Source organism: Gekko japonicus, unplaced genomic scaffold, assembly GCF_001447785.1.
Source record: "Gekko japonicus isolate JY-2015 unplaced genomic scaffold, Gekko_japonicus_V1.1 scaffold28, whole genome shotgun sequence".
Lineage (NCBI taxonomy): Eukaryota > Metazoa > Chordata > Lepidosauria > Squamata > Gekkonidae > Gekko > Gekko japonicus.
The window spans coordinates 2,699,087-2,725,111 of NW_015177010.1; the positions used below are offsets into that span (position 1 = coordinate 2,699,087).

Below are 26,025 nucleotides of genomic sequence, written 5' to 3' on the forward strand. Positions count from 1 at the left end.
CCACATGACCACGGAAACGTCTTCGGACAGCGCTGGCTCTTCGGCTTTGAAACGGAGATGAGCACCGCAACCCTAGAGTCGGAGTCGACTGGCTTTCGAGCAAGGGAACCTTTACCTTTACCTTACAATGACCCCATAGGATATAATGGAGCTGAATTTTTTTGGTATTCCCAAATATTTCTGGATAGCAATATTACCAGGTGTATTCAGGTATTTTGAAAAAAATTCAGCTTCATTATACCCCAATCTGAAAAATACCGAATATTTTCCCCTGCACACCCCTACTCTTAACCACTACATCACACTGGATTTCTGTAGTCTGGAGATCAGCTACAATTCCAGAAAAACTCCAGGCCTCACCTGGAATTTGCAAACCCTAGGTAGAGTGGTCAGTGGTTCCATCTCTAACACTGTTGCTATTCTTGTACTTTAAAATGTCATAAATATGTTGAACAGTACAATTTTTCATGCCAACTTATACAGACTGCTTCTAGAGTTCTTCAAGTAAAAGTAAGTTTAGGTCTGGGAAGAAAATAAATACCTGTACAGACTTCAATTCCCCCCCCCAAAAAAAAAAATGTTCAGCCCCTGTGGGGAAAATCCCAATGTTTTTTCCCCCATAGCTTCGTCATTGCTGGAAATGTTACCTCTGTAATCTAACTGATGCCATCACCTCACAAAATATGGTTGCAGAGCTACGAGACATTCAGTCCCAAGACATTGTTTGCTTTCCCCAATTAGCCAGTGCTTATAGCTAACTTTTGCCATTCAACTGTGAACCTACTTCATTAGTGACTAAGGGCAGGAAACCAGTGGATGTAAATTCATCCTTCAGCATTTGGACCTTAGCCACAAATGAGAAATACTAAGGGAAAAAACACCTTAGGCTATTGCTTCAGTTAATGGACTTTGGAAGACTTCCTTTTTCTTCCTCCTTACAAGATTTATTCCATAAGTATACTCCAAATGCTTGTTTTATTTCCCTCCATGCTAATTATACTTTTCAGTTATTCCCTGGTATATGGACATTTTAACAGTGTACATCAGTTTAAGGTCAGTTCACACAACTGCCAAAGGGTCACCAGTTTATAACCCAGGATCATACCCGTCTCTTTAACAGGAAATGATGTTTCAATAGTTCTGCTGTGTTGCCCTTCTTCTATAACAGCAAACAGGGCAAGAATTTTGCACTACAACAGGCAGGCAGAAATGGTGGGTAGATGAACTAAGGGTGAGAGTGGAGTAGGAGAAACTGGGCTACCTGTTCTTTTGATGCTGCAGAGCTGTTAGAAAGACTAGTATGATCTCCAGGTTTGCAAATGATAAGCCTGAAAAGGGTGAAGAAAAAGTAAGAGATAAGTAGAAAAAAAATGTGCCTTTAGTTGCTCATGTCCATTAAAAATGTTAGGTCAGTCATACTCAGTCCATAACTCGCATGGAGCCACATTTGCAATCATCCAAAAGAACCACATGATTACTGCATGCCCTATGCACTGTCCTACCAAATGCACACATACTAGGGTTGCCAGGTCCGAATGAGAAGCCAACAGGGGACTTACATGGATGCTCTGGGAGAGGGAGGAAGTGCAACGTGCCTATGTCACCCAGAAATGATATAAACACATTGGGGGGTGACACTCTGGTTTTTGGGCAAAACTCTATGGTTTGAAGCTAATTCTGCCATAGAGTTTGCCCCAAAACCAGAGCATCACCCCCTCCCAACATCACCAATGTGCCTACATCACTTCCGGGTGACGTAGGGATGTCATGTTGGGGAGGGGCTGACTCTCCTCCACCGGCCAGCTGGGGGGAGCACCAGAAACCAGGGGATCCCCCACATGCCAGGGGGACCTGGCAATCTTAATACATACAATAAAATAAGTTATAACTATTAATATTAAATATATAACTGAAGCCTTTCTAATTACCAGATTACTTCTGAACATATTCCTACTATTGCTGAGCCCTAGAGCCTGCCACTGTGCATCTTGAGTTCGAAGAAGAGCTTCCCTCTGCCTTCCCACGCTCCCCCAAGCATGAAGCCCAACTGCTCAGGTCGTGGAGAAACAAACCACTACCACCAAGGCTTGCCACGGCCCAACACCCAGCAGGAGATAGGGAAGGCAGGGACTACCAACTGAGGGACATCAGTGTCCCCAGCAGAATGATGTCACTTCCTGCATGACCTGGAAGTACTGCACTAAGACTGATGCTCTAGCATTCTCCTGGTGTGATGACTTCACTACCATGTCACACCCCCACCCATTTTAGACAGCTCCCACCATACAGCTGAGCAGCAACGGGCAGCAGGAGCTGGGAGATCTCCTGCCCCCAGCAAGAAGCTGGTAACCCTACCACCACCCCACTTGTGTCCAGATTCTTATCTGGGTGGCTGTACTCTTTATGGCCAGCTTGCTCTCCTCCCAGCAGCCACCTTGGTGCTGCAATGAGAATGCAAAGGGTGTGGGTTGCTGGAGAGGACAGGCCCTTTACTTCCATCTCTGGAACAAGGCTCATTGTTTGGGCAGACTCACAGCATACCTGTCCTCTAGCCCCTGTAGCAGCGGCTGTTCCAAGAGGGAAATCACCTGCCAGCCATAAGCCCTAGCAGGCAATGGCCCTTCTCATTTTCCTGGAATGCGAGGCAAGTGCCACATTGTGGATCAATGGCACAGATGACATGTCAAAGAGCTACATGTGGCTTCTAAGCCACTGAGTATCACTATATAAGACAAAGTGCAAAAGAAATAGCAGTCATTCACAAAGGTGCTGTTAGCCGCTCTGAGACACCTTTGGGTAGTGAAGGGCGGGGTATAAATCCAATCTCTTCTTCTTCTACACATAGGATTTTATTCCAGTGCACACTTACTTAGGAGGAAACGCCACTGCAGTCTGTGCTAATTCCAGACGGGTAGCCCATTTTTAATCTTCAGGAGCAAAACAAAACTGTAGCACAGCAGCAAAAAAAATTTATTCCAGTGTCAACTCAGACTTCATCAAATGCATTGGATCAATTCATCTGAGCAAGTGAGCCCTGACTCACAAAAGATTGTGCAGGAATAAAGTTTTATTATACTTCAGAGGACGGCGGAAGACAGGAGGGCCTGGCGTGATCTTGTCCATGGGGTCGCGAAGAGTCAGACTTGACTGTGCGACTGAACAACAAAAAGGTACCACTGGACCCCTGTTTGTGTTCATTGCAGTCTGTGAGACTTACATCTAAGGAAAGAGGCACAGGATTGTCCTCTATGAGTTGCAAGAAGTGTACTTTAATAGATTTAAGGAAAGAATGGGGACATCTGCTCAAACTCCGGTCCAGCACCCAAGTATAGGCACCCACAGCCACACCGGAGATTCTACATCTATGAAAAATATTATGAGGGGCTTGTCATTCTAATCATTATTTCAGAAATCACTAAATGGAGGAAAACAACATTATTTCTACAACAGTAGAATGGGCACTCAGTAAAATCCCTGGGTGTGTACGAGCGACCAATGGAAACAATGCCTGCCATAGTCTGAGTAGCAACGTTTTTAGAAATGAGCCAAAAGCAATTTAATTTCTCTCTCTCTCTCTCTCTTGCCCTTTTAAAGAACACTTCTCAAGTGGTCCTTTTAGTTCCATGTAGTCATATGCTGATCTCGGCGTGCATTTTTGCAGTCTGATTTCTCTCAAATGGCCTCCAGGAAAACTAGCGTTATGGCTCTGTTTGAAGTACACGGAACTGGTGCCTGCACATTCAATGAAGAAATTACTCATTTTGAGCAACAACTAGAACTGTTTACAAACCACCAGGATGATGCAGAGAAGCCTTGTTTTGGCTGCCGGCAAAAGAGAGACTGTTTGCACAGCAACTCACGGGGAGTACAAAACAGTAATCTGATTGAAGGATTGGATCTTGGACGCATTGGTTCATTACGCCTTGACAATCAAGTGCCAAGGCAAACAGAGAGGCAAATATCATAATCTTACAAACAAGCTAACCAAATTTTGTAAAACAAAAGGAGAGTCAAGGGCGCTGGGAACCTACAAGTCAACAACAACAAAAAAAGCTTACCAAAGGACCCTTTGAGTCTTTTTAGACAGGATGCCACTAGCTACATTCTGCCTTGGCGCGTGGCGATAGATCAACAGGCTTCAGGCATTTGGAAAAATGAACAACAGAGAACCACAAAACATTACTGAATGGTTCAAGTCATTTCCAAACCATCCCATAAACCATTAGGCTCTTGAAGCAGTGCACAAAGATAAAATACACATCCCTAAAAAAATTAGCCAAATCAATAAAATATATATAAATTATATATATATATAAAAAATTGCCAGCAGTACAGTGCTATTCATATTCTTCCTACTTTGCTTTTTCAGTAACTGTTGGGTGCAATCCACACCCACTCTGACTGGATCAGTTACTGTTCTTTTGACTGGATCTTGTTTTCATCTGTGTTCTACAAGGGAATGTCACACAGCTTGTCCTTCTGACCTCTCTTTTTACTAACCCCCTAACCCACCTTTGCTGTTTGTACCACTGGGTATAAATCTCTCTGTCAACTGAACATAACACTTCATGCATCTGATGAAGTGAGTTCTGAACTTCTGACAAATGAAAGCTTATGTCTTCATGAATTTGTTGATCTTTAAGATGTAGGGCTGCTAACGTGCCTGCCTCCCACCAGCAGCCCTTGTTGCCCACCGCCACTTGGAGTGGTGGCACAAGAAAAATTTGTTAAATGTATGATGTCAATTCAAGGGAAACCCCAGGATTACCATAGAGTTTCTAGCAATTCCTAGAGTGGCATGCATGGCACCACTTCCAGATTTTCCTGGAAGTGACTTCATGGAACATGTGATGCTAGCACCCACCTATGTCCCCCACTGGTTGCGAGACAGAGGCTGGAAAACTTATCAAGGTGTCACAAGACTCTTTATTATTTTGACTGCAGCTGACAGCTCCTACTCTGGAATCAGCACTAAAATTTAAAAGTGATATAGTACATCCCACTTTCATTGGTTTTTGACATCTCACTGCTACCTTATTCTCCTGAACTAGGCCTCAGTCCCACTAAAACCAATAAAACAAGTTAGTTATCATTAACTTAAACACAATTGTTTTCAATACGTCTTAACAGCTCTCTATCTTGATCAGGCCCATAGTATTTAAGTTCGCCATTTTGATAGCAAACTAGATAACAGCTTTTTATTTCACGTCATGTGGCAAACACGCATTGCCTGAGGACTGGAATTTCCCCTGATACAGGAAATCCAATTATAATCAATTTAAATTAAAAAACAACATCCGTCATTACACAAAACAATCAAATAAAAGCCTTAAGGAAGTATTTTTTAAAAACAAAACAAAAGCCTGTTTCCCTATTACAGCTATTTTGCATTCTTTTCAAGCACCGTGCCCATAGATAGATACGCATTACCTTCAGGATGATAAATAATACATATGGTTTAGACCCAATAGCTTGAGAGAGGAAACAGCGATTGTATTCTAATGACATTCGCACAAGGACAAAACAAACCTGCCTCAGAGGCACGGAAGAGATCTGATAGAGCATCTCTGTGAATGAACTCGAAGTGCTGTTGAGCATGGGGGGGGGGGGAGCACAGCAGTGGAATTTCTTCCACTTTTCTGAACTGCTTCAAACATTCAGTATATCATACAAGTAGATAAACCATTCTGGTTGCCCTCCCGAGCAAGTCAAGGAAACAGCTTAAACATTCAGAAAATGTGCTCATCCAAAAGAGATGAGGAAATTATCAACATACCAAGTTATACTTGACCAAGGCCAATAACTTCAAAAAAAGAGACAGAGACTCATGCCCCAGGAATACACAGTCTAACTTATTCTCATGAATAAAAAGGGGGGGAAGTGTTTTCAGTCTATAGGAAATTTTATGTCTCGGAAAAAATGAGCTTTGAGCCAGATCATGACAAGTTTAAGTCTGTAATATACAGCGTTAATATTAGAAAAGTCAGCGCAAGCTTCTTTGCTATTTATAAAGTGTTTAGCAAATATCTGTACTAATGAGAGCTAACATTTTTAGACCAATAAAAAACACAAAACTGATACATCTTTGCCGTATGGAAATTGTAATTATGGATTAATGGGTGTTCCAACAATTTGACATTAGTGGAACATTGCCATGGGTGGTGCCAACATTTCCAGAAATACCGAAGTGTGTGTGTGTGTGTGTGTGTGTGTGTGTGTGTGAGAGAGAGAGAGAGAGAGAGAGAGAGAGAGAGAGAGAGAGAGAGAGAGAGAGAGAGAGAGAGATATAGACACAACTGGGGGGGAAATTCAGCCACATATTACTGTATGCAAGTGTACCTCTGTCCAAAGTTGTGCACTGTAATTTTAAAAATATAGATTCTTTTTTTCCAATGGTGTTAAAATTTGAAGCAATAATCATTCTTTTAAAATACACTCAGCTGACTGTTGCAATAACACAGCTTTTCCCAACCATCTGAAAGAACATGGACACATTTTTGAATTAAAATTGGAAGCATGCATTGTTCTTCAAGCTGACAAGATTTATCACTAGGGTAAACATAAGAATTTCCTGCCCCCCTGAAGAGCTCTAACCCTAGTGTGCCCGGAACAATTCACTGATTTAGATCCAATTCATTTCTGTGGCATATGAATGAATAATTTGGGGATTGCCGCATTAAGAAAACTACATTTAAATAATACCCTCGAGGAACCTTGCTCTGTACTGAATACATGAGGCTGCCTTATACTGAGTCAGACTACTCGGTATCATCTACTATGGCTGGCAGCAGCTCTCCAGGGTCTCAGGCAGAGATCTTTCACATTATTTGCTACCTGATCCTTTTAACTGCAGGTGCCAAGGACTGGAACTTGGGTCTTCCGCACGCAAAGAAGATTAATTTACCACTGAGTCACAGCCCTTTTCCACTTCCTAAGGTACTTCTCACCATGTGGTGTGGGGTCCCTCCTTCCCAATCTTCTAACATCCATAGTTTCTCAAATTCAAGTAGCACTGCCTTTCATTTCCTTCCCCCACCTGTATCAAACCAGCTACTGACCCCTTACTCACAGCATCTCAGCCCTCGTGGCATTTCTGAATCCCTTTAAAATGGTGGTGTTTCTATGGGTTGGACCTGTGTATGCTGTCGTGTCTAGTTTGGCCCTGAATCCCCAAATCCCAACAAGCAGTTGCTCACCCACCATGTTTCTCACACAGCTAAAGATCCAACTCACCTTCTCACCTACCTCTTTCCACTAGGACCCCTTACATCTTACTATGCCTTCCCTAGGTAACGAGATCTCTCACCTGCCGTAACCCTTGTGACTCCTGGACAACAATAGCATATATTCTATGCCAGTTCTAGGATAAATGTTCAAGAACTTTAGTTCATATTCCTCCTATTATATTTGCAGTTATGGATTCTGTAGAATGTAGAGTGTTAGAACATAGGGCAGGTATTAAATTATTGCATTTATAAGATGCTCTTCAATTTTATTGGTTGTAATAATCAAACCTAAGGTACTTCACAACAGCTTTGTTGGTTTTCAAAAGCCTACTCTGTTAAAATCTAATGGAATTTAAATTGCTCTCAACTGGCTTTTCGCAGTGATGTCACTCGACCATACATGTGACCCATTTCCTCTGGATCAAGGCCAGGATAATTAAGGCTGAGATGAACAATAAATTAGATTCTCTATAGCCAACAGAAGAAAACTTTATTAAAACCATTATGCGGCTCCGGTGCTCTTCCGAAAGAAAAAGGATGGTGGGTTGCGACTCTGCACGGATTACCAGGGTCTAAATGCAGTGTCGTCCACAAACACCTACCCCATGCCTTTAATTAAAGATCTACTGGTGGAGGCGGCCAAAGGGAAAATATTTTCCAAATTAGACCTCCAAGACACGTACTTTTGTGTGTGCATCAAAGAAGGAGACGAGCCAAAAACTGCGTTCAACACTCCCCTCGGCCAGTTCAAGTATCTGGTGATGCCCTTCGGTCTTCAAGGGGCCCCAGGGGTCTTCATGAACTTAATTAATGAAGTGTTACACAAGCACTTGTTTAAGGGGGTGCTCCTTTACCTTGATGATATCCTACTGTAGTCCCCCGATGTCCCCTCACATGTGAAACTGGTGAGGGGGGTGCTAGGAACGTTGCATAAGCACAAACTGTTTGCAAAACTGTCTAAATGTGAATTTCACAAAACACACAATGACTTTTTGGGCTATCACATGGACCCGGGGAAGGTGCGAAATGTCTTGGGGTGGGAGGTACCCCAAACCAGACGACAACTCCTGCCTCGGTTTTGCGAACTTTTATAGAACCTTTTGCCCAACTTTGCTCAAATCAGCCTCCCTCTCATGGACTTATTAAAAACAAAGGGAAAAGGTCCAGAAGCTACGCGGCCAGGAGCTAAGCTCCCATGGACTGGGGAATGTCAAGAAGCGTTCATGCGACTAAGGGCTTTGTTCACCTCGAAGCCGGTTCTGGCTCACCCTGATGAATCGAAAAAGTTCATTCTACAAACTGACGCTTCTGATGTGGCCATGGGGGGGCATTCTACAGGAGGGGGAAGAAGGGTTGCTGCATCCGTTGGCTTACATGTCAAAAACGTTTAATGACACTGAGATAAACTGGTCTGTCTGGGGAAAGGAGGCGGGGCAATCAAGCTCGCGCTTTCTACGTGGAGACATTGGCTGGAGGGGGCTAGGGTCCCATTTGAAGTATGGACGGACCCTAAGAACCTAGAGACTCTCAAAGTGCCTAGGTGCCTTAATGCTAAACAGCTTAGGTGGGCGGATTTCTTCTCTAAGTTCCAGTTCACACTTCACCATTTCCCTGGCTCGGCAAATTCATTAGCTGACGCGCTCTCCCGCCTCCCCCAACATGACAGTCAACGAGAGGTAGTCCTAGACTTGGTGTTCACACCCTCCCACTTGGGCGGTGCGGTGACGACTCGCAGCCAGGCCCACCTCGCCCCACCTCCTCTACCCATACCGCCTCCTGTCCAGTCTACACCGAAGGGGGCCCCCCTGAACTCTTGGTCTCACGAGTTCAACTCCACCTTCTCAGAGGCGGACCGGGAAACTGTTGAGGGGGTGGAGGATTGTGAGCAGCGGGAGAATGGCTGCTGGTATCACGGTCATAAACTGTACGTTCCCCAAACTCTCCGGGGGAAAGTGTTGTGATCGGTTCATGGCTCGAAATCGGCGGGCCACTCCGGTTTCGTCAAATCTCTTCAATTACTACAAAGACAATTCTGGTGGCCGCACATGCACAAGGATTTATTGTCGTTCGTCCAGTCGTGCCAAATTTGCACCATGAATAAACCTCGGACAGGGAAGGCCCCGGGTCTTTTGCATCCTCTCCCTACCCCAAGTCGACCTTGGGAAGTTATTTCCATGGACTTCATCATGGATTTGCCTCCGAGTAAATCAATGACTGTGATTTGGGTGGTGGTTGATTTGTTTTCTAAACAGGCTCACTTCATCCCCTTTGCCTCCCTGCCCACGGCTAAAGCCCTTGCTAAAGCGTTCCTGGTGCATGTGGTGAGACTTCATAAGCTTCCATCCAAGGTGATCTCTGACCGTGGCATGCAATTTGTTTCCCGATTTTGGGGGGAGTTAATGAAACTTATGGGGGTGGAAAGGGGTTTGAGTAGTGTTTACCACTCGGAGACGGATGGACAAAATGGAGAGAGTCAATCAGACGTTGGAACAATACCTCCGTTGTTTTACGAACTATCAACAGGACAATTGGAACGATTTGTTGCCGTTGGCGAAATTCTGCTATAATAACACTTGTCACTCGTCAACGAGGATGTCCCCGTTTAAAGCACCCTATGGATATGATAGCCCACCAGTAACTTTTCTGGTTGGGGACATGGACTTGGGGCCTGGGGAGGCGGGGCTGTGGTGCAAACGGCTGTGGGAGTCGTGGCCCCTATTGTGTAAAACATTGGACGCTGCTAAGGAGGCTTATAAAACACAGGCTGACAAGAGAAGGGTGGAGGGTTGGGCTCTGCAGCCTGGTGACTCGGTGTATGTCTCTACGAAAAATATTTCAATGTTGAGACCGAATAGGAAACTTGGGTGGAAATTCATTGGGCCATTTAAAGTGCGTAAAATGATCAATGATGTTGCAGTAGATGTGGAATTACCTAAGAACTTGAGGAAATTGCATTCTGTATTTCATTTCAGCCTCCTGAAGAAAGACTCTGGGTCCTGCCAATGGTGTTCGGAACATCCGGTATCACCGCCCATCTTGATCGAGGGCGAGGAACATTATGAGATTTCTAAAATAGTGGACTCTAAAGTCAAACGTGGAAAACTGTTGTATTTGGTGGAATGGAAAGACTTTGGACCCCAGCACCTCGAGTGGGTGGAAGTAGGGAATATTCGGGCCCCTCAGTTGATCCGTAAATTCCACCGGGAGTTCCCAGACAAACCGGGAGATGTCCCGGAATAACCGGGAGGCATCTGATGGTTGGGAGGGGGAGCTGATTTTCAAGGGGGCAGTATGTAACTACACTGCCATGAAGGTGGAGTGTGGAGATGTTTTCTAATTGCTTGCATTCCTTTCCATGCGCTTAATTGCTTCAAAGCTGCAATGCTTATCTGTAAAGTTTTGCTGGAGGAGATTGTGGTGTCTATCGTCCGTGGGAACTTCTCCGTTCCCAGCTTCGCAGTCTCCCACACGCGGGAGGCCACCTAATTGGGTATTGCTGGGGGGGTGCATACGAATGCCCTATATCCTATTATGCGCACAGGTAACCCACCATTCCTAACAGTGTTCATGTTAATGCATCTATGGCTTTTCAATAAAAGTAAAACCTTCCTGGGAGCGTGTACTTTGTTGTTTGGCTGTGGGTCCTGACAGTACCCACAATATCATGTCTCAATGTAAATAGTCCAATATCTTAAATGAAAACCAGAATCCATAACCAAACCCTGTAACCTTCAGCATTATGTTATCTGATTAAACATCCAGTGAGGAGTCTTATCCTAATTTCTGGTTACCAAAAGTTCTAATGAGCTAAATCTTGGGCTGTTACATCATATCGCATAGTGTTTTAAAAGCCAACACACAAAAGTAGAGACTCCCCAGTGTTGTTCATGGTCTACCTAGACAGGTTTCCTCCTCTATTTTCCAGTCACTGTCCGAAGCTCACAGGCTAGGCTTAGTACTATAGTCCTGTTGACCAAATACATAGTCAATGAATGTATGCGTAGGGTCTGGATCTTTCCTAGTGGTCCTGCTCCTGGGCTTACAAGTGTACTCTGTGCAGAAAAAGGGAACAGTGAATGTGATGCCATCCCCTCACATGAATTCACTGACCACAGAATTATCCAACTGACCTTAGCTTTCATGATCTAACAACATCACAGTTTAAATCAAACAAACCTTTGCAGATGTTACAGTGATGCATACATGTTGTAGGACCCCGCTAGCCATGAATTATGGAGCACAATATGCATAGTCTCATAATGTGTAAATTGGGCAATGCATGGATTTTCCTGGAAACCCAGGGTTCTGGTTTGTTTGAATGGAAGCTGTACCTGCATGAAAAATCCATGCAGTGCACAATTCACACAATATGAGATTGCATGTATTGGGTAAATTGCAGGGACCTGCGTGCTCCCAATATACATAATTGGTGGGCTCCACAACACATGAGCAGAAGGTCACCATAATGCCTGCAATAACCAGTTTCAAAGTGAATTGAAACAACATTAAACAGGACTAAAAACCTCAAGATAAACTCAAAATTCAATAGCTTAGTTAAACAGACTCTTACTCTTTCCATTTAAATCAATGAGACTCAAAGCTCTTATTTTCAGCTGGACAACCTTTGATGTTCCTAGTTTCAAGCCAATGAGTGTACAGAGTTAAACTGAAGTAGACAAATAAGAGCACATCCATACACATGTACAGTAAGTATCAGCATACAGGCACACATAAAGTTTATCACTATAAACTAGCACTCCCAAGAATCTAGTGTAACAGGGAGGGGGAAACTGGAAATCAGGCAAGCACGGCATATTTAAGAGCATGGAAGATTCTTAAAGAACATGCAGAACAGAGCGGCAATCCTTGCTTTCCTGTGCTGCACAGAACTGACAGCCAGAAGCCCTAAGAAATTCTACACAGGGTTCTCTTCAGTCTTCACCAGGAAGCAAGAGGGAAGCAGTAAATTCACACACAGAACACACAATGTTCCAGAGCATCTTCATAAGTCAGGCCAAGAAGTTGCTTTCCAGGTCAGCATAACTGCCTGCCCTCTTTTACACAGACAGCCCTTTCCACCCAAACACCCTCTTCGGCACCTTCCCTCAGAAACCTGTTTAATGTGCCACAAAAAAGGGCTCACATCAAAATGATTAAAACTTCAGGCTAATGTCGATTTGTTAATGGATCCATACAAGCACAGTGACCTATCACCAGGACTTTTTTCCTTCTGAACACTAAGGGCTGCCATCTTTGGGTTGGGAAATTCCTGGATATCTGGGGGTAGAGCGTAGGGACGCCAGGGTTTGAGGCTGAGGAGCTCAGTGGGGTACAAAGTCACAGAGTCCATCTTCCAAAGCAGCCGCTTTCTACTGCGGAGATGATCTCTCTAGCCTGGAGACCAGCTGTATGTCTGGGTGATCTCCAAGCTCCACCCGGAGGTTGGCAACGCTATGTACACTCCATCCATGTATCCATAGGCAGCAATTTGTCTCTTGACCTTTTTAAGGTCACATTCTAAAACTGAAGGAGCTAACAAACCTGATAGAATTCTTGGCAGGAAAATGGCTGAGTTGTTTCTTCTTGTGTTTGGATTTGTGATCCCAGCGGATGGATCCATTTAAACACACTGACTGTAAACTAGTCATGTGGTTGCGATTCATAGGGAGACTTTGGGGGGGGGGGAGCACAACTACCAATTGCTAGATCTTTTATTAATGTAATACCTTATACAGCTTGTAGCTGACTTGATTTGTTCCTCCGTCCCCAGCATATTTCACCTCTGTATCTATCTTATCAGACAGCTATTACCTTTGTGGGAAGGGAGGGGTAATAAACAAACTCAACTTTTAAATCTCCCTTTACTTGGAAATGGAAGGAAAAGAGCAACTAATTAGAGAAAACATATTATTTATATGGAACTTTTAGTGTCCTGTATGCTTTATGAGCACCGCTGCACATGTCCCTCCTAGCAATCCAACATGGTTATTTGTCTTGATTTTACCATAAACATTTCTTGTTCCTTGGAATTCACAAACTTTGTGATCGCAGTACCTCAAGAACTGACCAGCTTACAGAAACCTTGATTCTGGCATGGCAAACTTTTGGTATTACAAGTTTCAGAAGCCAAGGCCCCCCCAGAAATCCACCAAACCTATGTGATGGAAATGGTGGATTTGGCTAATAAGGTATACATCGCTTACAAAAGACAACAAGCTTTATAAACATTTGAAAACAATCTGGAATCCGTTTTTAGGACATCTAAACACTTGGCTGCTAGTATATCTGCTCAGCCTTGGGACTCTTTCCTAAGCCTTCTTGTTTCCCCTTTCTCCTGTGTATGTGTGTCTGCATTTCTCCCTTTGTTAAAATGACATTGCCAATTGTGCTGCTGTTGTACATAGAACAAGATACAGCTGAAAATGAATGAGCCAGATGCACAGAGACCGTAAATGGAAGGGGGGAATTGCTATTAAAAAGGTATTACAGGTATTCATTTTGATTGGTTTAGATGATACTCTTTTTAATACCAAAGCTTAATTAAATATTGCCAGTACTGGACTTAACCCTCAGCTCTGTGGTATATTTAGAGTTTTCCAGTCATAAACTTGTCACTCATTTACTACCTAGGCCCCGGTCTTGTTTAAAACATCTCAGGATAATCTAGGCTTGCCAATCTCCCAAAATTACAACTTCTCCCCAGACAACAGAGATCAGATCCACTGAGAAAATGGCTGCTTCAGAGGGTGGCATTATACTCTACGGCCTTATACTCCAGCTGAGGCCCTTCCCCCAAGCCCCGCCCTCCCCAGACTCCACTCTGAAAATCCCCAAGAATTCCCCAGCCCAGAGCTGGCAAACCTACCTGAGGACCCCTGATTGACTAGGTTTCCGTCCTCAACGCACCAACAGTGCCATCCTAATCAGAACTGCATCTTTTAAGCTCACTGACTTCAATGGACTTAAAAGCACACCAGTTTAGGATGACTGCGGTGGTTCAAGTGGTTAAGACGCTGAACTGCAGGCTGTGGAAGGTCGGTAGTTCAGCAGTTCGAGACCCGAGTGTGCCGCATGACGGAGTGAGCTCCCGTCTCTAGTTCCAGCTCCTGCCAACCTAGCAGTTCGAAAGCAAGAAATTGCAAGTAGATAAATAGGTACCACTTCGGTGGGAAGGTAACAGCGTTCCGTGCGCCTTGGTGTTTAGTCATGTCGGCCACATGACCACAGAAACATCTATGGACAGCGCTGGCTCGTCGGCTTTGAAACGGAGATGAGCACCGCAACCCTAGAGTCGGATTCGACTGGCTTTCGAGCAAGGGAACCTTTACCTTTACCTTAGGATGACACTGTGTCATGCCCACTGTAAAATGTCTGTTATTTGTTACATTAAAAGACTGCTTTCTTCCTCGGAACTCAGGGTGGTATACACGGAGTTTGCAGGAAGACTCCCCTCAGGCATCGGCCAGACCCCAGATTTGTTTAGCTTCAGCAAGGCTGCTGCATCCCATGCCCTTCAACTATCCAGAGAAACAAAAAGAAAGAAAAGTTGCCAAGAGATCAGTTTTCCCGGAGAAAATGGCTGCTTTGGAGGATAGACTTTGTGGCATTATACCCTACTGAAAAACCTGTCTCCCCCATACTCCGCCTTCTCCAGGCTGCACTCCCAGATCTCCAGGAATTTTCTGTTATGTATTAAGATGGTCACGGCTATGCTAGCCTGGTCATGCGGTCTGGCAGACCTACTAACCTTCGGTCTGAAAACAATAGCCACTTTGGATCCTAGTGCGGACCAATAGGTTCACCCCGGATCCTGAAAGGGACCTATAGAATCTTGGGCCCTGTAAATACAGCCTATCACGGGAATTGGGGGGGTGTTGGGTGTGAGTGTGGACACGCATATATGTCAGCCTGGGACCAGCTAGTTTATCTTCCGTTGGGATGTAACCTAATAAACTTGAGCTGCTTTCACCATGCTGAGCCTCCGCACTCAGTACTTTTCACTGGCGACGAAGTTGGGATCCTGATGAGCGAGCCCAACTCCAACTCCGGACTGGCACCAAGCACCGATCAACAGGACACCGTGCCCCGCATCGCTCCCCAGCAGCATCGCACCATGCCCCGTTCCCCTGATCATTGCTTCCCACACAGTCCTCGAGTCATGGCTGCAGCTCCAGGAACCATCGAAGTATTCGACCACATGCATCTAGAGTTCTGGGAAGCCTGAGTAGATCAGCTGACAAACTACCTCACCTTCCACGACATTACTGACGCCGGTAAGAAATGGGCCCTGCTCCTAAGCTCGTGTGGGGTAGCCACCATCAGTCTGGCCAAGGGGCTCATAGCTCCGGCGACATCGGCCGACAAAACTTACGAGGACCTCCTAAAGGTCCTGAATGAGTATTTCGTGCCAAAGCCCATGAAAATGACGAGGCACATGGACTTATGGGTGCGAATGCAAGAGTCCGGAGGAGGGGCCACTGTATACATGGCCAAGCTATGCCAGCTAGCCATCGACTGCGAGCTGCCCGGGGTTGAGGAAATCATCCTTACACAGTTCGTCTGGGTCATCTGCGATCCCAAGCTACGCAGAAAGCTCATGGGAACCGACGACCTCAAGCTCGAGACGGCACTTCAGACCGCCAACGTGTTTGAGAGATCGCATTAGGATCGTCCGCCATCTGCCGCAACACACCAGGTATCCCCAAGGGGTGCCCCAGCCTCCTCAGATGAGGAAGAGGTGCTGCAGGTCCGTCGGCCCGCTCACCGTGACTCTCGCCTGTCACCGTCCGCGGCATCCTCCAGCACACTGGCAGCCTGCGCAAGCTGTGGAGAAGCACATGAACAGAGGTCCTGCCATTTTCGGGATGCCGTCTGCCACTCCTGTGGAAAGCAGGGCCACGTCGCCCGCGCCTGCCGCTCCAAGGGAAACAACTGCCGCACCACCACACACCAGGAAACAGTGGAACTCCACAGCACCTCGATACACCGCAACCAGGTACATTTCTTGCCCCGGGGTCCTCCAATAAGATTAAAATGACTGTCTTGATAGAGGGTGCCCCATGCACAATGGAACTGGACACTGGGTCCACCCTCTCGATAATCTTGGAGGAAACCCTCTGCACGCTCTGCCCCACAGGAGGACCCCCGCTGGAAGTCCCTAGTGTTAAGGGACTTCCAAAAGAACCCCGTAGCCATTAAAGGGGTCGGCCAGTTCCACGTAAAATACAAGTCATTCTAAGGCCCATTGGAACGGGTCGTGGTTAAGGGCCGTCTCACCAGTCTACTGGGGCTAGCCTGGTTCGACGCCTTGGGTATGGCCGTCACCGGGATACAAAATGCTGCAAATTCAGGGCCCACACACACCGTGAGCCAGCCCCTCCCCACACAGTCAAGAACCCAGGAGAGGACCCGAGGGACAAGCCACTACTAGCAGCCATCCCCACTGCTCGACTAGGGAACGGTGGTGCCCAGAGTACTTGCGGGACTATGTGTGTTAGTGCTTTAGAACTATGGGGGTGTGTGTGTGTTATGTATTAAGATGGCCACAGCTACGCTAGCCTGGCCATGCGGTCTGGCAGACCTACTAACCTTTGGTCCAAGAACAATAGCCACCTCGGATCCTAGCTCGGACCAATAGGTTTGCCTGGATCCTGAAAGGGACTTATAGAAACTTGGGCCCTGTAAATATAGCCTATCACAGGAATTGGGTGTGTGTTGGGTGTGAGTGTGGACACGCATATAAGCCAGCCTCGGACCAGCTAGTTTATCTTCTGTTGGGATGTAACCTAATAAACATGAGCTGATTTCACCATCCTGAACCTCCGCATTCAGTACTTTTCATTTTCCACCCCAGAGCTGGCAATCCTAAGGAAAGGTGAGGGTAAGTAGTGTACCTGGACAGTCTGTTCATGCTTTCCTGCTTACCCAACCACCTTATTCAAATATGCTTAATTGGAAAACAATGAGCAGTCATACCAACCTGCAAGTTTTGTGACAGTGTATACATTTAACAGCAAACCAGTCAAGCAACTCATTTGTTACAAATTGGGTTGGATATGAGCAAGGAGTAAAATTAAGAAATGAACAGAATGATATTTAGGATTGCCAGGCAGTGTCTGGCAACTGGTGGTAGGGCTGTGGGGGACAAGATGTCCAAGGACAAAAATTAAAAGAAAAAAGGGTCTCATCTAACTTACAGGAAGTTCTTACCATAAAGTTCCTCACAAGTAATAGAGCTACCTGGAAGTGACAATTGGTAGCTCTAGGAATTACCAGAGACTCTATGGGAAACCCTGAAGTTCTGACCATAGAGTTCCTAGACCACCCTTGTCACTTCCAGCTAGGTCTAGGAATCACCAGGAACTTCCTGTCAGAACATAAAGCTTTTTAATTTTTTTGCAACAGGACCTGGGGGGGTGAAGGATACCCTGCCCCCACCAGGTCCTTGGCAGCCCTAGTAACATTATTATATCCCACCTTTATACCCCATTTATACCCAAACTTTCTCCACAATGGGGACCCAAAACAGTTTACATCATTCTCCCCTATTTTATCCTCACAACAACCATGTGAGGTAGGTTAGGCTGAGAATGTGTGACTGGCTCAATATTCCATGGAAGAGTGGAAATTTGAATCTGGGTTGCTGAGATCCTAGTCCAATACTTTAGGAAAGACTGAAACAAAAATGAATTAACAAAACTTTTGGAAAGACTGAAACAAAAATGAATTAACAAACCAGAGTCAGAAACTAGGCATGGATTTGGAAGCCACAGTTCATGACACTTGAATCAACAGCTATGGTTTGATGCAAGGCATGAATTGCGCAGCTGTTGGAAACTGGGCTGTTGTTGGTTGACCTGCCTTTATCTAAGTTTGGAGACTCCCAATCCAAGCTTCTTTGAGCTCAAACTTCGTGGAAACAGAGGAACAGTCCAAACAAACAGACAAGTTGCTGACAAGACTAGGACCAGAGAGGAGGTAGGACCAGAGGATAGCACCATCATAAGAAAGTGACATTGTCAGTGTTGGGAATGCAGGATGTCAAAATCCAGTTCCAGACCTATCACATATTTCTGTTCTGCTAGAACTTCACTCCATCAGAATTAAAACTTTGCTCCATGCTGCATGACAGAACCACGTTTCATACTGCAGCGGCTGCAATTAATCATCCCAGTGGTTCGATTGAGCAAAACAGCCATTATAGGCCAAGCTACCACAGACAGAGCTTTCTTATCACAAAAAGGCATTACAGGATGCAAGCTAGGACAGCTTAAGCTTAATTACCTGATAAGTCTCACTTTTGCTAGAAGTGCAATTTGGATTTTTAATGACAGCAACGTCCTTTATTGCACTTTCCCCAGATTGTAACCAGATAACCACGAGATTGGTTTTACTTAAATCTAAACCAATCACAACCATGCTCCTCTTTCCAAAAAATTAAATAATTGCCTTAACTTGGAGAAAGAAGCACATGATAGCGATTATATCATTATGAGCCTTAAAAACAAACTCCATTTCTCATAATGGAGATGCCAAATAAAGGCCGGAGGTAAATTAACAAGAATATCATACTGCTAATGCCCTATTTGCTTTTTTCCTGTTTCAGTCTGCTAGATATACCCCACAACCAATGTTTCCTCTAAGTTGAGTTAGTGTGAGTTAGCTCACAGTTTTTTAGCTTCCAGCTCACACATTTTGTCTTAGCTCAGGAAGGATGGCTCCAGAGCAAACTAATTCATGCAGTATTCAAATAGCTTGCTCACAACTTTAATGCCAGTAGCTCACAAAGTAGCATTTTTGCTCACAAGATTCCACAGCTTAGAGGGAGCATTGCCCACAACTGTGATATCTCAACCAGTTTCTGAAACAGAGTTTATGAGGGACATACTTATCAGAAGGACACCCATTACAAAAACATCATCTTCTCATGCCCACAATGGTGTATAGTATCTCAAGAAAGAGTCAATGCCACTCAAATCTTTTTAAACGCCCACGATGTGCTGAACATAGGAAGGAGATGCCTCACTACAAATTTCAAATTCATTTCATTGGGTGGATTGATTTCTCCAAGAAGGACTGGAGAACTCATGTAAGAGGCTGCTAGGCTTTTTCATGTGGCTTCCCCATACCCAGAGAAGATTTATACATGCACAGGAAAAAAAAGGTGGTGGAAGGGGGGAAATCCCAGAAGTAGAATCTGATAAATGTACCCAGCCCACCCCAAATAACAGAAAGATGAGAAGACTCACACACACTCAGGAACCACGAGGGGGCACAAATGAATTTCCTGGAATACATAAATGGGTCTCACAATAATTAGCAAAGGACCCTCTACTGAGGGGAAAGTACAGCTTTGTGTAGTGCAAAGGTGTCAAACTCATTTGTTACGAAGGCCAGATCTGACATAAATGTCACTTCATTCGGCCGGACCACATGTGCCATAAAATGTAACACCAGGTACCAAAGATATAAACTTTATAAAGGACACAGGCAAACTCAATTAACAATATTATTTTTAACTCAAAACACAAAAGCAATTAACTCCTAGCAGTGAAAGCAACTGATGTGCTGGAGAACCCACAGAACCTCCAATAAATTTATTTAATCGTGTGCAAGACGAGGTTTTTTCCAAGGGATACCATAAAAGGGGGAGTACCTTACATTTCCATACATACTAGTTAATTGTGGGCCAAGTAAGAGCCCTGGACGGGCCAGTTCTGGCCCCTGGGCCTTATGTTTGACACCCATGGTGCGGTGGTTAAGAGCAGTGAACTAACCAGGTTTGATTCCCCAGTCCTCCACAAGCAGCCAGCTGGGTGCCCTTGGGTCAGTCACAGTTCTCTCAGAACTCTCTCAGCCCCACCTCCCTCACAGGGTGTCTGCTGTGGGGAGAGGAAGGGAAGCTGATTGTAAGCCGCTCTGAGACTCCTTCAGGTAGTGAGGGACAGGGTATAAAACCAACTCTTCTTCTTCATATAGTAGTCAATCTAGTTGCCAGCAGCAGCATTGTTCTGAACTATTGGGGGGGGGGGTGTCACCCAGAATCCAAATGCTGCTAGGCAATTAATCTTTTATATGAAAGCCAATGGGAACCAGTGGCACAAGCACAGCAAAACGATAGTGCTAATTTATGTTGGCCCAGAAGAGCTGCGATTCTGAATGCAGATGGGCTCAGAAAGGCAATACCATTAATCGGGCAGATTAGATAACATTTTGTGGCACAGAGAGGATGCCAGCGAATATTTGGCAACCGTCAGACTGCAAAGCGAGATCAGCTGGCTTCACGTAATGCTACCAGCTCCGACCACACAAACAGAACACTCCAGTTCATGAATCCCTTTATCCTCACAGATGCCAAGCATGAAGTCTGTGCATTCACATGACACTGCTCCTAGGCAAGTGCTGTTTCCCCTACACACACACACACACACACACACACACACACACACTACTCGAGGCAAACAGATCATCTGAACCAGTTGCCAACAGGAGAATTCAGCCCCAAAGTGGCCGTGCAAATCACCCACCAAAGGGGAGAATCAACAAATATTATTTTGCTCAGCTGCTTTCATGTGATCCATGCTTTAACTCAACAGTCCCAAAGCAGTTTGTTGCAGAAGTCCAAATTGCATCCGTCGTATTTTCAGACTTTCCCCTATAGCTGTCAGGACTATAGTGCTTTCCAATGAAAAGTTCATATTCTACCTAGATCTACTACTAGAGTATATGAAAAGCCCTGCTAGGACAGACCAAAAGTCCATCTGTTTGACTCCCCCACCCCACCCCATATGCCATAACACATGCTGTTTGGTTAATTTACATTTTAATACAATAAAAATCAGTCACTCCCAAAAGAAATCAACCCTGACTGTTCCCTGGAAGGCCAGATAATGAAACTGAAGCTCAAATACTTTGGCCACCCAATGAGAAGGGAGCACTCACTGGAGAAGACCCTGATGCTGGGAAAGATTGAAGGTCAAAGAAGACGGGGACGGCAAAGGAAGAGATGGTTAGACAGTGTCATAGATGCAACGAACATGAAATTGAGCCAACTTCAGAGGGCGGCGGAAGACCGGAAGGCCTGGCGTGATCTGGTCCATGGGGTCGTGAAGAGTCGGACTCGACTGTGCGACTGAACAACAGCAACAATAAAAAGCTTGTAGGAAGATAGAAATAAGCCAGCTACCGTTTCCCCTTCTCTTTGCTTCCTCCCTGCTCAAGACCATGACGCTGAACTGCCCTGTTTATGGTGATCTTTTTTCTATATGCCCACAGGCACCGTTCCCCCCACATGGCAGAAGGGTGCATGTCTCATTCTCATATGCAACACTCCCTCCGCAGATACCAACATTTTCCACGCCACAACAGTAATTTCATGACAGAAGACTATTTTAGCACAAACATCAAGAGATGATATTCTGCACAAATAGACCATAACCAAATCTTGCTTTTGATGAAGGTTGCTTCCACATGGAGCTCTTGCCCCCCCTCCCCTGGATACAGCAGTTCTTCTGGGGGCTTCCGCGTGGCAGCGTCAGCCAGTCCCCCTTCCAGGTTTTTCCTGGCTGTGCTGCAGATTTTCCCAAGCATGTTCTGGCACGATCTTTCCTAAGAGACCATATCCAAAGCACATTTGTGAAAAGTGTTGCAGAGGGGAAGGTGTGGATTTCCCACTCATATCCAATGCCGTATACGGAACCAATGCACTTTCCACCCATTATTCCCACTACCAAAAAGCTATGAATTTCTGCTGGCTTTTAAAAAAATTTTTTAAATATTAAATATATTTTATTAAATTATTAATAAATTAATTATATTATTAAATATATAAACTTCTAATTTTTCAAAAAGCTAGCAAAAAGCCTGCCTTGGGTGGGGAGAGAATAACAGGTGGGCAGAGGTCATTTCGGGGGGGATCGCGGGGGATCGCAGTTCCCCCGGGTGAGGTACAGGGGGCGGGGCACATGATGAAGCCCCTCCCCCTGCTTCCGGCCGCCCCGCTTCCGGCCCTCATTCAGCCAGGAGGAGGCAGGAGGAGGGTAAGTTGCTTCCTCCCTGCCTCTCCCCACCCCTGCCTGCCTGGGGCCAGGGAGGGCCTTTGCGGGGCTTCCTTGCACTCCCGCCGGCCTTGCAGGTCCACCACCGGGCCCCTCATGGGGCTCGGCAGTGGAGCTGCAAGGCCGGCGGTGGCGGCCGGGACCGTTGGGGGCGGGGTGTGTGGCCTTATGACACACTTCCGGTGATGTCAGGGGGTGTGGCCTTATGACACACTTCCAGTGATGTCAGGGGGTGTGGCATATGCTAATGAGTTATGCTAATGAGTCCCCCTAGCTCTTTTTCTACGAAACGACCCCTGCAGGTGGGAAGGAAAAGGACAGAGAATAGCCCCAAGGGGAGGATCCATGCGACTGTGAACGGCTTTGTAGCCACAGCAGCAATGAGAACAAACTGGGGGATCCAAACCCTCACCCCCATGCAAAAGTGACCCAAGACAGCAACAAAGTTCCATCTGATTTAAGTGAGGAAATGAATAATCCATACTATAGTATGCATAGCCTGTATTAAACTGCAACGCATTTATTAAGAGTTTGGGGAAAACCTTTCCACTGGATTCTATAGGTTTCATTCAGTTCGATGATGGAGTTATGCTTAAACATACCTTTTAGAGGTGGGCACTGAATCTATCCCTGCATCAGTGTTTAGCTAACCATTCATATGAATGGTATTAGAATGCCCCTGTTCCTCACAGAGGTGACCAATCTTGGGTTTATTTCTGCTTGCTCCATCTAACTTCCCAATCCTAAACATTTTAAGGTTGTGGGGGGGGATCCCTTGCTTTCAACAGAATCTTCTTCCAAATAAATGTTATGTTTGAGGGGCTACTACCATTTCTGTGGGACTGAAATCCCAACCTGGAATGCATGAAATGGAAGGAAGGATGGATTCCAGCAAAGTAGTAGTGTGAAACACTAAGTGAAGTCATAGGTGGGTGAGTTTGTCTTTCAGGTCCTTTGACAGTTGTAGAAAACACAAAAAGCAAGACTGCAGCCAATTAAGCAATGATGATTTCATAGGATTCCAAGAGCATTCATGTGGATAGCTACTATGCAAAAAAGGAAATCACCTAGTGATGGCTTAACCATGCCGGTCTTCGTCCAAATCCAAACCTATTCCCTCTTTTTACCAATGGATCTTTGGGGCAGCATATGCTTTGCCTTGTTTGCATGCAAGATCACTTCTGCGTGACGGCTCTCCATGCCCAATTTAGCGTATGGGGTGTCTTGCTAGCGATGTTTCCAACACCAGCAATGGGCTGGCTTGGAAATGCTCCCTGTGACTAGGAGAATGACTTCTGTGACAAGCCATGCTCAATTTGGCTCAGAGAGTTGTCAAACAGAAGCCACCTCATGCGCAGATAAAGCGACAAAGCACTGCAAGGAAGATATGCCAGTTCCCAGTCCAAGGGGTTAGCTATCTGAATTTCTGATTCACATATGCACTGGAAGCAGGGCCAGATTAAGCTATATCAGGAAGCCTCATAGCATTTTGTTGTTGTTGTTGTTGTTCAGTGGCACAGTCAAGTCCGACTCTTTGTGACCCCATGGACCAGATCACGCCAGGCCTTCCTGTCTTCCGCCGTCCTCTGAAGTTGGCTCAACTTCATGTTCGTTGCATCTATGACACTGTCTAACCATCTCATCCTTTGCCATCCCCGTCTTCTTTGACCTTCAATCTTTCCCAGCATCAGGGTCTTCTCCAGTGAGTGCTCCTTTCTCATTTGGTGGGCAAAGTATTTGAGCTTCAGTTTCATTATCTGGCCTTCCAGGGAACAGTCAGGGTTGATTTCTTTGAGGATTGACTGATTTGATCTTCTTGCAGTCCAAGGGACTCTCAAGAGTCTTCTCCAGCACCATAGTTCAAAAGAATCTATTCTTCGGCGCTCGGCCTTCCTTATAGTCCAACTCTCACAGCCATACATGACTACTGGGAATACACATATATAGTAATTGTAGCACTTTTTAGTGATTTTTAGAATCTTTAGTCCCTTCAGTCTGAGAGCCTAAACTGCAGTTGACTTAGCTTGTGCAGAAATACAGCCTTGCCTTTCTGTTATAAAATAGTACTCAACTTGGTTTTGAACTTTGGCACTGGGGGGGAGGGGTGGAAGGAATAAGTAACAAGGAGTCATGTCAGCCAGTGCAGTTTCATCTACTTGAGCTATAGTCTAGTTAGGGATAAGCACTGCAAAACATGCACCCTTTGGCTGTTCGTTCATATCTGAGGATGTTTACACCTTGATTCTCAATACCTCCAGTTTTAGACTGTTTCTGGCTCACAGCTTCAAGTAGCTGCCAGGATTTCCTACGACACCATTGCACTGATTCATGGACCTGCTTGGTTTGAGCAGTACCTAGGAGTTATGGGCCTTCACCAGCAAACAATCCAAACTAGATTATCCAGCGGGACTATAATTTGCTACAAGCCTTCAATATAAGCATTACTGAAGGCAAAACTGGACTCGGAGCAGAAAAGGCTGTGCGCAACAGCAGCCTGAAGTGTTTCACATACACGTTAGAGCACCGAACCAATGTGATTCAATTGCAATGCATTCGGGATCTGTATCTCCAAGTTACTTTTTTCTTAAACTGAAGAACTCTTTACGGCACAGGATCCACCTACAGAGCAGACCAAGACTCAAGTCTAGAAGCACCGTACAGTTCAACAAGATTTCGGTAGTATAAGTTTTTGAGAGTCAGAGCTCCCTTCATTGGACTCTCAAAAGCTGACACCTCGAAAATCTTGCCTCTCCGTAACGTGGTGCTGGACTCAAACCTCGCTCTTCTACTGCAGAACAACATGGCTACCCACCTGAAACAGTGCTGATCAATGGATCACTACCCAAATGAACAGCTACCAAATCTACACACAGAGCAAAAGGCAGTCAAGGATGTCTAAAATACACTTTTTTTACACTGTAATTGTTGAAACAAGTGGCAAGATTTAAAAAAAAATTATTTAAACATAGACAGTTGCCAAGGAGAAGTAATAGTTCAGAAAAAGGCATGTCTCATTGACAGTATTGGGGGGGGGGAGTGTTAAGAGGTACACAGAGCAAGCAAAAGGAGGGGGGCATCCCACCCCTTCTTATCACTGGTCCCTCTGCAACACTACAGGCCACAGCAAGCCCAACAGAAGAAAATCCCCCCCCCCAGTATTTACATTTTATGGTGGGAAATACAAGCTCCTGTTACTGAATAGCTACTAACGTTTCAGAAAAGCCGGAGCTCTAGGCGATACTAGAAAGCACGCCTATGAACACGAGTGCAGGCACAGCTCTGTAGCAGCACTTTGGGAAGCAATCCTATGCAGGTCTACCTGGAAGCAAACCCAGCTCTATTCAATGGGTTTTACTCCCAGGAAAGCGTTCTACGGATCGCCATCTCAGAGACTGAGGAAGCAAAGTCTAGTGCTTTAAAGTTCATGGCTTGGCAGCGGGAGAATTAAACACCTGAGAATCAGCCCTGCGTTGGACTCCCCCCATTCATCAAATAATGACAGGACTGAAGCCGGAACGGGCCCTATTATCCTTATAAGTTTTTTATCCGCAACAGCCGATCCCTTCGGATGCCTCATTCACCCCAACGTTCAAAACTCTATACAGTCCGAGGGCCCTTCCTCTCGTCCTCCTCTCCAGACTTCTCTCGGCAGGAAGGAAGCCGCCCGGAGCCTCCCCTTCACTGGATTGGGGTGGAGGGGCGCGAGATCCGGCAACCTCCTTCTGTCCCTAGGAGAGGGAAAG

At 45.4% G+C, this 26,025-nt stretch overlaps 1 protein-coding gene across 2 annotated transcripts in view; it reads right to left on the reverse strand.

Moving 5' to 3' along the window:
• Nucleotides 1-26,025, reverse strand: part of CHST11 (carbohydrate (chondroitin 4) sulfotransferase 11) — a 337,644-nt gene that overhangs the window by 310,536 nt on the left and 1,083 nt on the right. The gene's annotated exons all lie outside the window — the stretch shown is intronic.